The sequence below is a fragment of the Corvus cornix genome, chromosome 1A (genome assembly GCF_000738735.6).
Source record: "Corvus cornix cornix isolate S_Up_H32 chromosome 1A, ASM73873v5, whole genome shotgun sequence".
Classification (NCBI taxonomy): Eukaryota; Metazoa; Chordata; class Aves; order Passeriformes; family Corvidae; genus Corvus; species Corvus cornix.
Window position 1 is genome coordinate 71,052,210 of NC_047057.1, and position 14,626 is coordinate 71,066,835.

Consider the following 14,626-nt stretch of genomic DNA (forward strand, 5'->3'; position numbering starts at 1 on the left):
TGTGACACTAACATTAAACTTCTCTCCTCTGCCCACTACCATTTCTGCAGAGAGAGGATGGGAAGGACAATAAACAAAAATGGGGAGGAAAGGTGAAAGGGATACTTGTTACCTGCAACAAGTTGAGTGTCATTTATGAAGTTTTTAAATATTTATCTTCAATTGATGAAGAGTTAGTCATGCCCATGCTGCAAGACCTGGATCAGGACCCAAAACTTCCGTAGAACTTTGAGAATCTTCGTATCTGGGGGTTTGGTGCAACTACAGATGGAAGTGAGGATCAGCCACTGGGTTTGCACATGGATCCAGACAGGTTGTCCCCAACCTGAGGGTGGTTGGATCTGGCAGTTTGCTACAAGGCTAGTTGATTTTTATATATATAATGATCTGTATGCATTTTTACATTAAAAATATGAAAGCTTGTGCTTGTAGATAATATATAAGAAAAGAAAATAAAAAAGAAAAAGAAAAAATAGTGTTTTCTGTACTGAACTGTCACATATTGATCTTCCATTAGATGTCTTCAGCATTCCTTCCAGCTATTAAGGGGCCAGTTCCAAAAGCCCTGATTTGGTTTTTATCTGATCTTTATCTAAGGAAAACAAACAGTGAATTTTACCAGAATAAGCACTGTAAAATTTGGATCATTTAATTTGAACTTATTTGGCTGTTAGTCCTGGAATAGAGAAGTCAGACAGCATCTACAGTGAGGCACAGCTCCAAATGTCCTTGCTAACTATTTCAGGGCTGCTGAAAAATTACAGGGTTATTAACTAACCTCAGTGAAACCCACCAAATGCTGTCCTGCCAACTAAATAACGTGGATCTTGATCCCAGGCTTCTGAGGTGAAATCCTGGGCTAAGCAGTCTGGGAGATTTATGCTGGTGCTTTGGACAGAGGCAACTTTTCACCTGCTGCCAACTATGCACATGTTCCAAGGGTAATGCACTGTTAATCTGAAGAGAAGGTTCATAATATGTACTTTATGAAAGGAAAATTATATGAGTGGTAAACAATCATACAGAGCATGGGTATTAAGAGGAAGCTTCAGCACTGAAGAGGGGAGCTGGAATCTGTTCTTTTCCCCCAAACCCAGGCCAACCAAGTAACCAAAGCATGGTGAGCAGTAGTGGGGGTATAAGAATATCACATCTGGCAGAACGCTGCACGAAATCTGGGTGCAGAATCTATGCTGGGAAGTGAAACCCCACAACACCAGTCACTGCCTGCCTCTGGAGCACTACAAAGCAGCCTGGAGTTCTGTCAAGCTACACCGTAGCTTGCTCCAGTCAAAATAATGTCTCCTGCAAAGTAAGTAGCTGCAGTCATAAAGGCTGTGTATAAACAGTGTTCGGGGTTCCTTTTATCTTTCTCTTTAATGGCTCAATACATATGCATCTCTTAAGAAGAAAAGGAGAAAGAGGCTTTAATTAAAGGAGGCTTCTTGGCATTTTGATGTATCTGCCTTTATGTTCTTTGCAAAACTAAACCTGTAATGAAAACAGTGTCATTTTAGAAACTCCAGAGTTAGGCATTTTATTTCCGCTACAGATGCCAGGCACTAATTACCTCAGGCTATGAAAATATAAAGCAGCAGCTTGTCCGGTGCTGTGCAAGGTTTCTAGGAGGTGATAATGATGGCTTGCATGAGGCCAGCCCAGCCTGGTTTCTGTGAGCACAGTTGCCCACGAGGAAGGCTGTTAATGCAGCTTGCAGCAGGAGGAGAGTGCCAAGAACCTGGGCCCCGACTCCGCTGACCCCGGCGGGGTTTGGCACGGGATGGGTCAAGCCCCTGCTCCACAGCCCTGGCAGCCAGCGTGTGGAGAAAACACTCCAATAGCCAATTTCTCTCATCCACTTGAAGGATTCTTCTCCATTTTTAGTATGAAGTAGACTGGCAGGAAACTGTGAGGTAAGTCCACACTACTGGCTGTTTCATAAACCCAAAAATTTGAGGGGAGTTTGGCCTTCTGCCTCTTTGGAATGATCTCTTCCATCTCCAGCTTGACTCCCCAAAGCAGCATTTGTCTTTTCCTGCTTCTATCATATTAAGTTGTTTTGAGTTTTGGTTGGTTGGTTGGGGTTTTTTTAAAATGGTACTTGTCACCTGACTCTGATACCCAGGGGTGTTTTATGGGCAAAGAGGCTGTATCACTTCTCAGAGGTCACTCTCACAAGGATGGAGTATTTGCAAATGCCTCTGGGTATAAATTATTAACACTGAACACAGCTGCTCTGAAGAGTTGGAAATATATTTTTTTCAATAAGAGAACGTCTTGCCATTGTAGTACAGACATCTGTGTCAAGTACCAGTCCTCAACCAGACTGAAATATTCTGCATCATGAGGAGCAGCCGTGGCCTGTCATGAAATATTAACACGCAGAATAATAAAAAAAATAATTGAAAACAATTTACAGGCAGACTTCCAATTATACCTCACAGAAAAAACCTACACATTCTTTCCTTTTAAATTTTATGTAGTATCAGGAATTTACAGAACCTCATTTCAAAACCCAGCAAGTTCTGGAGACTGAGAATGTATCAGTAATGTAAAAAAGAAGGGTTTTTATCAAACTCCTCTGTCAGTACACATGATTTAACTCTCCACTCTATTTCCACTAGCCTAGTCAAAGCTGTCATTACTACAAGGAATATCAAGGAGACCCAGATAAAACTTATGACATGAAAAAAATTCAAATAAAAAAAAACAATAAAGAACCCCAAAGGGACATAACCCAAATAAAAGTCGAATTCCCATTTTCCTGAAAAGCAATTGTAAGATTTCATGCACCAGTGCTGGTGCACAGGTGATCTGACCGAACTAAGTAATCAGAAACAGTGGAATATTTTGAGGTTTTAACTTGGATTTCTTTTTGCAAATCTAACTGAAATGAAATTGAATTATTATTGTGCAATAGACATTAGGTCTGGAATTTGTAAATGATGCCAGGTTTTTGATATCCAGCTTTCAAAATAGCCAGAGGAGAGAAAAGGAGAGGAGAAAGAAAAAGAAAACAAAAAAAGGGAGAAGAAGAGAAGAAGAAATAAAAAAAAGAGAGATAGAAGAAAGGGAGAAAAACCTGGTTTAAAAAAGTCCAAATAATTTTCTCTTTGTTCTTAGGGTTTCTCTGTGCAGAGCTTTCTGTAGTTCTGCAGTTTCTCACCAAAGCCTATGCTGGAACACTGAGTACTGACACTTGGTGTCCAAAAATCTTGTATCTCCTAAGGACAGATACAGTCTCAACCACATTCACGTAAACATTCTGCTCAATACAAAACTGGGATAGAATTTTACTTCTACTTCAATCCAAATTATTTCACTTTTGCATTCAGGGTGTATTTCCACTCCTTAGAATAGAATTCAATTCTAAAGCAGTGAGTGTTATTAACAATATGTAAAATGCACGTGGTTTTACTATGTATCTAACAGAAATCCATAAACAAAAGAATGATTTGTTTGCGTGAACTGAGAAAAGCAAAAGAACATTAGATAGTTCTGTAAATATTAAACCTCTAGTAATAGACCACTAAGTTGCCTGTTGCTTTTTTTCTCTGTTTTTTCAATATTTGAAAGAACCATAATAAATGCAAAAAGCCTTTTTAGAGCCTTTCTTTAGAGAATTTTCTGTGAAGGAGTGTTTCATTGCAATAGAGTTAAAACATTCAAGTTTATAACTCAATAGAAAATACAGCAGGAATGACAAAGAGTTATTTTAGAGAGGCAGGAAGGTAGGTGTAGTGGTTTGGTCCAAAATACTCATTACTGTTTACCTTCTGTGAGATAAGAATTAGGAGAAACACAAAGCAGGCACCAAACTTGAAAGAATATAAAGAAGTTTATTATCAGACCTAAAAGAAGGAAAAAAAAATCATACCACACCTTCAGAACACTTCTCCTCCCCCCCACCTTTTTCCCTTCTCCCACTGGCAATGTAAAAAGACAACCCTTGAGATGTTCAGTCTGTTTATCACTTCCATAATAACCTTGTTCAGTCCATTTAGGAAGAGGAGTCTCTCTTGCCCATGCTGTGAAAACATTATCACAACGAGACAGCTGCCTGGGTTGGTTCTCTGCTCGCATGTGAGTCCCTTCCCCCGACTTGCAGCTTTTCCCACAACTGCTTTTGAGGGTCCACTCTTGAAATTACTGGGGTAAAATTTTAGGGTTGAGCTGTTCAGAAACAAAAGTTCTCTTCACCCATCTCTGGGAGCATTTCATCTCTAAGAACAGAAGCCCTTCTCCTTCCCTGGGAGCAAAGGGTCCTCCTCATCTTCATCTCTAGGACTGTCTCTGGGAGAATCTCTAGAAACTGAGGTTTTTTCCTTTTCCATTTGGAGCAAAAGTCCTCATCACTTCCATCTCTCCCTGTCCAAACTTCTCATGAAATTACAGCTGTGTCAGCATCTGCCTATCTCAGCGCAGGTGCTTTTGCTCACAAGTACAAGTTGAATGCTCCACCCCCCATGCCTTCATGAAATTGCAATGGGTGCTCTGATACATCATAGCTTTACAACAGAATTTCAGCTTTAAGCATCTCCTCTTTCTCTTCCCTCAGGTTTTCAGCTCTTCACAGCACTAAAAGGGTTAATCTCACCCAGACCTTGCAGCTGGAATTTCACTTATCGATGTTGGCCACATGATCTTTGCCGAACAGCTGGGCAGCTTCAGCTCTATCTTGGCCACACTGGAGAGGGGGAGCCCCGCATCTGCCCACAGCAGGGCTGTGGGGGGTGTTCTGTGGGTGGAACAGGGCTCATCAGCTCCAGGATGGCCGTGGCCCGGCCTGGCCTGGCCCGAGCAGGGCCTGGGCTGAGCCCACTGGTCTCCGCATGGGGCCCGCCACCACCTGTCCCAGCACAGAAACGAGACAGACCTGTGGGCAGGCTTTGTCTATTCTTAAGTGTGCATCACAGAGGCGGTCACAATTTTAAGTGGCTTAAAGAACTGTCCGTATTCAAACTGGTCAGGTGATAGGTTCTGTCAGGTCCCAGAGGAAGCTGTAAGCACCCCTTTGCAAGAACATCACTTCCGGGACTATGCTTGCTAACCCATAACAGTAGGGAAGAGTGATATCTTCAGACTTTCTAGACAAAAACCCAATTAAAGCTCAGTGAAGGACCCTGACACTTACATATAGTGATGAGCTGTTACCTAGAGTTTAAACTCAGATTTAAAAAAAAAATAAATTATTATTACTGCAGGGAGCAAAGAAGAGATGGATGACATGGTATGTTTTGGTAGCAGGCCATCAGATCTTTAGGCTAGGGTTGTTATCATTCTGAAGCACAGAGTTAGTTACTATCCTGGTTTCAGACGGTTTTCTCCAATAAAACCTACCACCACTCCAATTTTCACAAACAGATGTCAGTAGAAAAAAAAAAAGGTGGAGACTGAAAGATCACAGTGTTTAATTTACCTGTGTAGCCCATGAACATTTCCTGAGGTTTTTGAAATGGCTGCAGACAGAAATTCATAAGCTACTGAAAGCACCCATAAAATGACAGACATGGCATCTGCCATGTCTCTACCATGTGTTGGCCCTATGTTTTCTCCACCAGATTCTGGTCTGGTTTAATGCCTTTGTCCTCCTTGAGGAAAAACTTAAGAATTGTTGATGCAAGGAGTTAGGGATCTGAATTCGGTTTAACATTTCCAAAAAAAAAAAAAAAATCCCAGCACTCTAATTTAGATTACTGTGATGAGCTCAGTGCTTAGTAACTGCTTAAGACAGTTATTTCTCACAACTATTTTAAAAAGAAACTTTCTCTGGGGGAGCTAACCCCCCATTTTTGTGAGCTCACATGCAATTCAGTGTACTCTGTAGTTTTCTAGTGTTACCTTCTGGTCAGTAGGGCTCTTATTCTCAAACATTCTTGTGGACTCCCATAAACCTTTATCAAAACAAGTTCATTTATTAAGATAGTTGCACAGACCGTGTCATGATCTCAGCTCATGTCAGTAGGTGAGAGGTTGCTAACCATGGGTCTAATCAATTTCCTTTATTCAGTGATGAGCAAAGGGGACAGTAATTACCACATCGATGTCCTTGGCCACACCACCTGGCTGGCCAGCAGGTCCAGCTCCAGATGATGTCCCTTAATGTGTCAGCTGTGTTTGATTTACAACCACAGCATGCATTTCAACTCAGTCAGAAAGGTCTCGCACTTTTCCCACATGGTTCTTCATGGATTTGATCCAGTGGCTTCTGTGACACAGTCTGAACTCCGAACACAGAAAAGCACAGAAAGCATGGTGTTTCCAACATGCAATTATTGTGCCTGTCAAGTTCCAGGAAGGGAATAAACTTCTTCTAATTACATGAAGTGAGTGTGTACCAATGGCAAACTCCAGTAGAAGTCAGGGAAAGTTTGCAGGAATTCCCAAAGACTGGTGAATGTTTCAGTAAGGCTGCTGAGAGGCACTTTGCTGAATTGATATTTCTTTTTTCCAGCGCAAAAATATATAGCAGGACAGGACTAGAATATAAAATAATTCACTACTTAAATGCCTGCATCAAGACTAAATTCAATTTTCAGCCTGTTTCAGACTTCCCCCTTTTGGTCCTGAATTAGTTAGACCTGTTTCTTAGTTTACTGAAGTTCATAAAATTAATTCCCAGTATGTTTTCAGGAACTCTGGGATCTGAACCTTTACCCTTACGCTTCTAAGTTCTGTTCCTTTAACAAGATACAAGGGACAATAGTTTATTGACCCTCAGCCCCTTTAAAATGCCTCAGTGAAACCACAGCAAAGTGGACATGACCAAGCCTAGCTAATTGTCCAACTGCCTTAAAAGGATTACTGATTCTGTTCTATTAGTGGATAGGGAGTAATTTGTAAAAGCTGTAACTACAGCTATTGTAAGACCATCTTCCTATCAGTTCCATGGTAGCATTTTCAACCGATCCCTTTCTTTTATGGATATGGTATTCTTTAAAGACAGCATGGCTTGTTGCAGCACAAGAGAGGGACATGATGTTAGCTCACCCTCCTCTGAGGGGCTCACCAAGTGATTCTCCCATGGAAAAGAGGGATGACCCTCTGATAACACCTGCAATTAAAAAAAAGTAATTAAAAGTCAAGAAAAAGCTCCTCTCCAAAGCCGGTGTTCCCTTCCTCTGGAATAAATTGAGAGAAATGAGGATCGTGTTCCTACCAGAATGATTAAACTGCATCAAGATCTTTATTCAAACCAACTACTGTTTTTTCTCTAATTTTCATGATTAAAAATTGTAATGAACATTAAAAATACTACAGTTAGATATTGGGGAGGGGTTTTATCATAAAGAGTTCTTTGTTATAAATCTTCTAGTTGTTCCTCCTCATCCAAATATCTAAAGACAGATCTCCCCTTCAGTCATCTCCATTTTTCACTCTATAAACCCTCTAGTGCTGTTCTCTTTCTGCCTACTTCCTTACTCAGTTAAACATGAAGTCAAAAATTACACACTCAGTCATTCCTTCAGATCAATGACATCCCTTACAAATATTAGAGATTTATAATCTTTCCAAAAGAAATAACAACAAAAATTGCCAGTGCTGGCTTCAAAGGCTTTGGCAACTCTTACTGAGCTGCTTTTCCCCAAAGTCTCACACCACCTTGGGTCCATTAACCTGTCTCGCACTCTTGTAAATAAACCAATAACATCTTTCAAGGTCTGTGTATTTTCTTTCTCTACCCTTATGTGTAGATACATTTCCCTCCAGTCAAAAAATCACCTGCTTGCCAAGTAAAAAAACCATACTTTTCAAGAACTTACCAAAAGAGTTCCTAAATCAGGTTCTTTGCAATGAAAGATATACTTTTTCCCCCATATATTCCACCCAGTTTTGAGCAAATAACTATCACCACAGCAGTAGCACTTTGCACACCTCAAATGTTGACCTTGACGCAGAAAAAAAGACTAAAAGAATATCCCTGAAAGTCTAAAAGAAAAGAAAAAGTCTAAAAGAAAAAAGAAATGTTGTTTGTTACTTTCTCTTTTTATTTGACGATTTTCCTGTGATGGCAGCGTGCACACATTTACACCACTGCATTAGAAAGGGTGTCCCTCATTCCCACTCACAATAATGAGAAGGTGTATTAGAAAGGGCTGCAGAAAAGGATAACTGCATAATTAGCATTTCTTAGCACTGCATGGTGAAAGGTAAGGCATTGGCGAGACAGAGAAAACAAATTATATTCGTACTTCTAATGCCAGCTACTTCTGGTAAATAGGGAAGCCAAAAGCACATAAACCCTTTCATCTCCAATCCCTAGCTTTGTTTCTTCTCCTCTAACAGTTGCTCCTTGTCCACAGGAAGTCAGTTCACCATCCTGAAAAGATCACCTTGTCGAAGGCCTAGCACGATTTCAAATGATGCCATGATGACTTTTTGCCTTTTCTTTTATACCCCTGTAATACTTTTTTACAACTCCTATATTCTCAGTGCTTTTTGCCTACATTCTTGGACTTGTTTGTCAAGCTGAGAGATTAAACATTTTAGAAGCTTTGTAGCTAGGGATCAGTGTGCCCCAGAGCCCAAGGTCCTCTCCAGAACACATTCTGTAAACCAAGATAGAACCATCCAGGAGAAGGCTCCTTGGGGAGGGGGAATCACTTGAGCCTCTCATTGGGGAATCTTTGAGAGATCTGCTAATTAGTAACACCTATAATGATACACCCAATCTTTGGGGATAGACTCGGGGGGGTGCATTGAGGTGCACATGACCTGGCCGTGTGCACCTAAGGATCCTTAAAATAAATACCAAGGTAAAATCCCTTTTCCCCTTCTAACCGTGTTTGATTCTTGATTTTAAGACCAGGAAAAGGCATCACATACTCAAGGAGGGCAAGGCAAATAAATTTTCAAATACAGGATATTGAATCTAAGCTTCGTAGCTTTTTCACTGCAATCACAGTTGCTCCCATATTCTTTTCCTGTCCTCAGTGGATGTTTGTCCCAAGACAAATCTTCTCCCAGATACAATGCTGCAAATAGAGAATAAAAAATACCCCCAAGAGCTGCTGTCATTTCTCTGTCCTAGTTGGCAGTGCTGGAAATGATACAAAATTAGAGGCACAGGTTCATCATAATAGTGAGAACAGTGGTTGCTTCCCTCTGCCCTAAGGAATGACTGATTTTTATTTTTTTTTCTAATTTACATACCTGATACAGTCTAGTACATTAAGTACTGCACTGATGGTTTACAGGGACAGTTCCTCAGCTGCAGGGAGTTGTTCTCTTTTCAAGTCCCACTGAGAAACATTAAGAAAAGTATCTAGGAAATGAGAGATCAGCAGTCTGGTTTGGGCTCCGCTACAAAACTTCTGTCTACGTTGGCACCAAGCTCTGACTGCTCATTTGGAAAGACAGCCACCCTTACCCACCCCATCAGGATTCCTGAGCCTTCATTTATTAGTGGGGCCGACTTGCTCGGTTCAAGTACACCTCAGCCACATCCTCTGACATCTTCTACTATTTATTGGAAATGTACTTGCTGCATTGCGGCAAAATCCAGGGAACCTCACCCTAGAAGGCTGAGGCTGCACGGTTATCACGGGCTGAACAGGGACTGCTTGCATAGGGCCAGGCTATCGGGATGAGGAGACCATAATAGGAGACTTTATGGTCTGCTGCCATGCTCCCAACCACGGAGCCGGGTCACCAGAGGTGAAGGTAAATGGGAAATGTGTCTGTGTTGTAGCTACCCTGGCAGCTCCTTTCAGTACACAAGGCCTTGAGCATTTTACTAGGCAATGAAAGAATGTTAAACAGTCCCCTCCTCTCCCTCTTCAAGGCCGGCTGTTGGTTTCATAACCCCTTGAATCCCACAGAAAACGGTGTTTTTTCCAGCATTCCCATGTATTTCATCTGCTCTAAGTGTGAAAACAGAGTGATGTTTATATTGCTAATAAAGGGTGTCTAACCTTTGGGAAAAAAAATAAGACCCAACACATTGTGGTGTACAGCACAGGAGCCCTGGCCTCATTTTTCTATGTGATTTTGGTAAAATTGCTTCAGCCCTCTGAGCCTGTTTTTCATTTATAAATGGGGCAAAGGACATATGCCCTTATTCAAAATACATATGGGAAATGTGCTTGATGACAGGTTAGAGGTATTGATCAGAGCCACTCAGCAAAGATAAGAACTTCAAAGAGGAATGGTGGATTATAACTGGAAGAGTGACAAATATCTAGAATTTCAAGCTTTTCTACTGTCTGTGAGAAGTCTTGTTTGCCAGATATATTTCCAGACAATAACAATTTTAGTTTTAGAATACCATCACAGTAACAACAACAAAAAAAGTAGAAAATTTTGAACTTGAGATACTCACTCCCGAGGATCTTTATGAACTTGGAAGCTTTTTCCCCCCAAACTTTTCTCATAGAGAAAACTATGCAACTATGGTTGCATCTTTTAAAAGAGTAAAATATCATGGCCAATTCTTTGATGTGTGGTGAAATAGAATTTACAAGAATTCCTGTCATCTTGAATATTTTCTAAAGGAAACAGCAGGAAGAATTATGACTTCAAGAAGATGCTGACATAATCAGCTTTCTCTCTCTTTTGAATTTCAAAACAACAATGAACAGACACCCTGGGGCCAGAATTCTCCTTGGTATAACTCCAGCGAGGCCCAGAGTGCTGAACACACAGAATTTGGCCAGAAATGTGTTATTGGTCAACGCATGTTTTGGTGGGTTGGTGTGAGTTTCAGCTGTCTATCAATGCAAGGTTTATATACCAAGCCTACTCATGCCTATCTGGCACCAAGATGGCTAAAGAAACAGCTGATGATGTTTCTTTTCCAGTGTCCCTTTGCTGGAATTTTATTATTGTCAGAGAGGGGTTCAAAGCTGTGGCAAGTGATTGGAGTATAAACAAAGTTTCAAACTCTACCGCTGGAATGTGTGCCTCCCATGAGCTGATCTGAAACACTGTATCTCTGAATATCCCTCAAATCTGGATCCTTTCCAGATCTAAATTCTGTATCGAGCTCCAGGTCGAACAATTCCGATATCTGGATTCACAAACCAGCAAACATGTAAACTAAACAGAGTTCCAAGCCCAGGTCATGAAAATTTCCACACTCCCCACTTAACCAAGCCTTCTCTGTTTGAGCAGCCCTGAAGATTATTTTGCATCACTGAAGTAGCACAAAACAGCTCAGAGATGAAATGGACTTGATGCTGGGACTTGGGTCAACAGGTCAGTTCCCTATCTTAAGAAAAAGGCTTTAGAAGGAGAGCAGAAATGGCAAGCCCTGAAGAAAGTAATCAGTCAAGAAAGAAGCTGGATTGTGGGAACAACCTAAAATGGCTTTCCCTTTGGGATCTCAGCTGCAGTGACATTGCTGACTGCTCCAGAGGACTCAGTGTGTTTGGGTCACGGAGCTGCCTTCTGGAAAACAACAGCTGGAACCAGAGGGGAGGATGAACCACAGGGAGGAAGAAGGTCCTAAACATCCTGCTTGCAAACTTTGCAGAGGAAGACAACGCAGTGGAGATCAGCAGACCACATGAATTCAAGTCTTGGTATTTTCAGAGAACAGGACATCAGAGTAGATTAAGAAAACAAGTTTTACTGTATGTATTATCAGTAAAAAGAGAGAATGGAGCACTACATGGGTGGACTGGATGAAAAGGGGATGGAGAAGAGAACAGTCAAATGCTCATAGCAGTGCCTAGAGAAGGGGAAAGGAAACTGACACTTCTTGATAAACAGTCTCAGAACTGAAGATGCCTTTGTTTTTTTGCCAAGAAATGTTAAATGAAGTAGAGTGGTCTTTTCCCCTGCAAGAATAATTTTTAAAAATGCAGAAAACCCCATTCACATTCCCACGTGCCCTTTTGCTGAGTGCTTTCAGAGCCAGTTCTTAGCAAAGAATACATTGGAACAATCTATCTCTGGTATGCCCTCAATGAAGTTAATAAAGCAGCCCAAAAGAGGAGACTTTTCCCATTTGATGTAATCTGAAATATGTGAAATAACCTATTGGAGAAAATGAAAAGAGAGGAAAGATCACCCTTCACTTTAGATAGTCCATTTAGATTCCCTGAACAAATATTTGAATATTTCCCAGTTTAACTTCTGGGTATACTAACTTAGAACAAGTCATAAAATAAAATTGAGGGGACAAAATAATATTCTGTGTAATTTGGCTTTTTTAAATTATGTTACTTGAGAAAGCAAACTTACAGATATATTCACTGACATTTGACTAGTCAATGCATTTTGAAGATTCAGAATATCACTTCCAAATTTAATAGGGTTTTCAAAATGTAAAGTGAAAAAATATATCTACATCTTCCTGAGGCACAACATATACGTGGTATATTAAAAAAAAATACACTCAGTTTGAAAAAGGTGTGACACAACACTGTGTTGCAAAGTTTAAGGGCCCCCAGTCACAGCTGATTTTACCTGGGCTCATTTCCACAGTCCAACAAGAAGACGAGTTCCATTACTTGACTTTGTCAGACCAGACCACAGTGGAGAAATGTTCATGAACTTTCAATTCCCACTTCTGTTCTGGGATGCTGTTGCCATCAGCTGTCCCCATCAGCGGGTGGGTCTGACCAGCACTACCATCTAGTGGCACCACAACCATCCAAACCCTACGGAGCACACAGCACCGATGCCCCTCTGAGGTGTCCAGCAGCTGTTCCCTCTCTTATGAGCTGGTCCAGAGCCCAGTGACATCCATTTGTCAGTCTGCATGTGGACAAAGCCCAGAGTGCTACCCCTTCCAGCACATTCCAGGAATAAGGTAGGTGGTTATCTTCCCAGAAGGAAGTGAAGGTGATATTTTTATTAGTGTCCAAAATGGTAATATATGGCACCTATACAGCAGGTGGTCCCCTAACAGGGCAGGAAACCTTTCTACGTCCTGTGTAGGGAACCACAGCCCTCTACACACGAAGTATTCAGTGTTGGAGAGCACAGACTGTGTGAAAATAAAGCAGGGGAGGAAGTGGGATGAAGGAATTGCACCCCCCCCCCCCCCGGCAATAAATAAATAAACAAATAAATAAAATTAGCAAGATGCAAAAGAAACAATTGATTTAAAAGGAAACCAAGTAAGGTCCTGTAAGGATGCATTAAACACCAAAACGCTACTCTGTTAAAGTTGGGGGGGTAGAAGCTTGAGAACAAAATCTGAGCCAGAAACAAGGCTTTTTGCAACTCAAAACAAAAAGCCCTCCAGCCAAGTGAGGAAATCATTGTGTGGTAGCCCAGAGAAAACGCTGAATACAGGTAGCTGTCTGAGATCCACCAGCTCTTCAAAGCACAAGCACACAAAGCTGCCTCCAAGGGTTCCTTAACAGATATTGATCCCTGAATCACCCTGCCAAGAGAATTACAGGCTCAGAGCCCCGTTACTTTCCTTGAAAACTGCACTCCCTTCTAAACAGGCACTTGGCCTCAGCAGGAAGGATTTAGATGGGGCAGTCCACAGGCCAAGTCCCACAAATGGATCTGCAGGGAAGGAGCCCAACCTGCAAACAAATGAGAGGTAAAGGGCACCCTGCTGATCCACACCATAATTAACCCTGGATGCACGAGCAAGGAAACAAACCTTGAGGAGTGCTACCAGTGGCTGAAAAAGGAAATGGATAATCTGCTGCCAGGACTGCTTACTTGTGGAGCAGAACAACCCAGACTAGTATTTAATCCCATTAGCCTTTTGTTGCCATTCCCACTACCTTTCCTAAGATCCAGCTTCAGGACTGCAAGCCCCTTCCTTTGGATAGGTTTTCTTGTTTGTCACACAGCTTCCCAGTACCCCAGCAGTGGAGAATTTCCACAAGCTAGAGATCTTCAGTGAGATGACATAATCAGTCTGAGCCTCGTGGCAGGCCAGAGGAGTTCTTTTCAAAGGCACCATGGACTCGTTTAAGACAGTTATTTGGTTGGATTTAATCAGCTCATAGAAGGCTGGCAATCTGCACCACAATGCGTGTTAATAATTAGAGCAAGGCACCCATTTTTCCAGGAATACAGCAAATGTCACAGAGTCTGTCTCTGTATGATGAGACAGATAAGAGCCCCTACGCACATTTCAGAGAGCATTCAAGAGGATATGAGGGTCACAAAGATAATTTGCTCCACAGCTGAGAGCAAGAGCCGGTTATCTCAAGTTGTAACAAACTCCACAAATCAGGTTAAGTAAGGGCAGCATTAAAAATAAGCTGAGATAATTCCAACAGAGCAGTAGGCCATAACCTAAGCTTGTCATGACCTCTTGCTTTTTAAAAGAGGAGTGTGCAAACAGAAGATAAAACAAAGTAAATTAAGGTAAAAAATACATCCCTGCACAACTGAGCTGGTTTAATTCTGCATTGAAAACTGAGCTGGGCATCAAAAGAAGAAACACTTGCTCTGGACACAGAGGCAGAAAAGGAGAAAAGTACCCACTACAGACTTGCTTTGCATCACGCTTACTTTGAAGGAGGAATGGGAAGGATTGAATGGCAGCAAAAGGCTGCTGGTTGTCATCTCACCAGTTTCCAAGGGTCATGTGTGTGAATAACAGAAACCGGTGTCACTGATGCTCTACTATTTGAGGCAATACTCACCTCAGTGAGGGGAGTGGCAGAGGCTGTTTCCTTGTCCAATCCCAAAAGCAGAGAGCTGC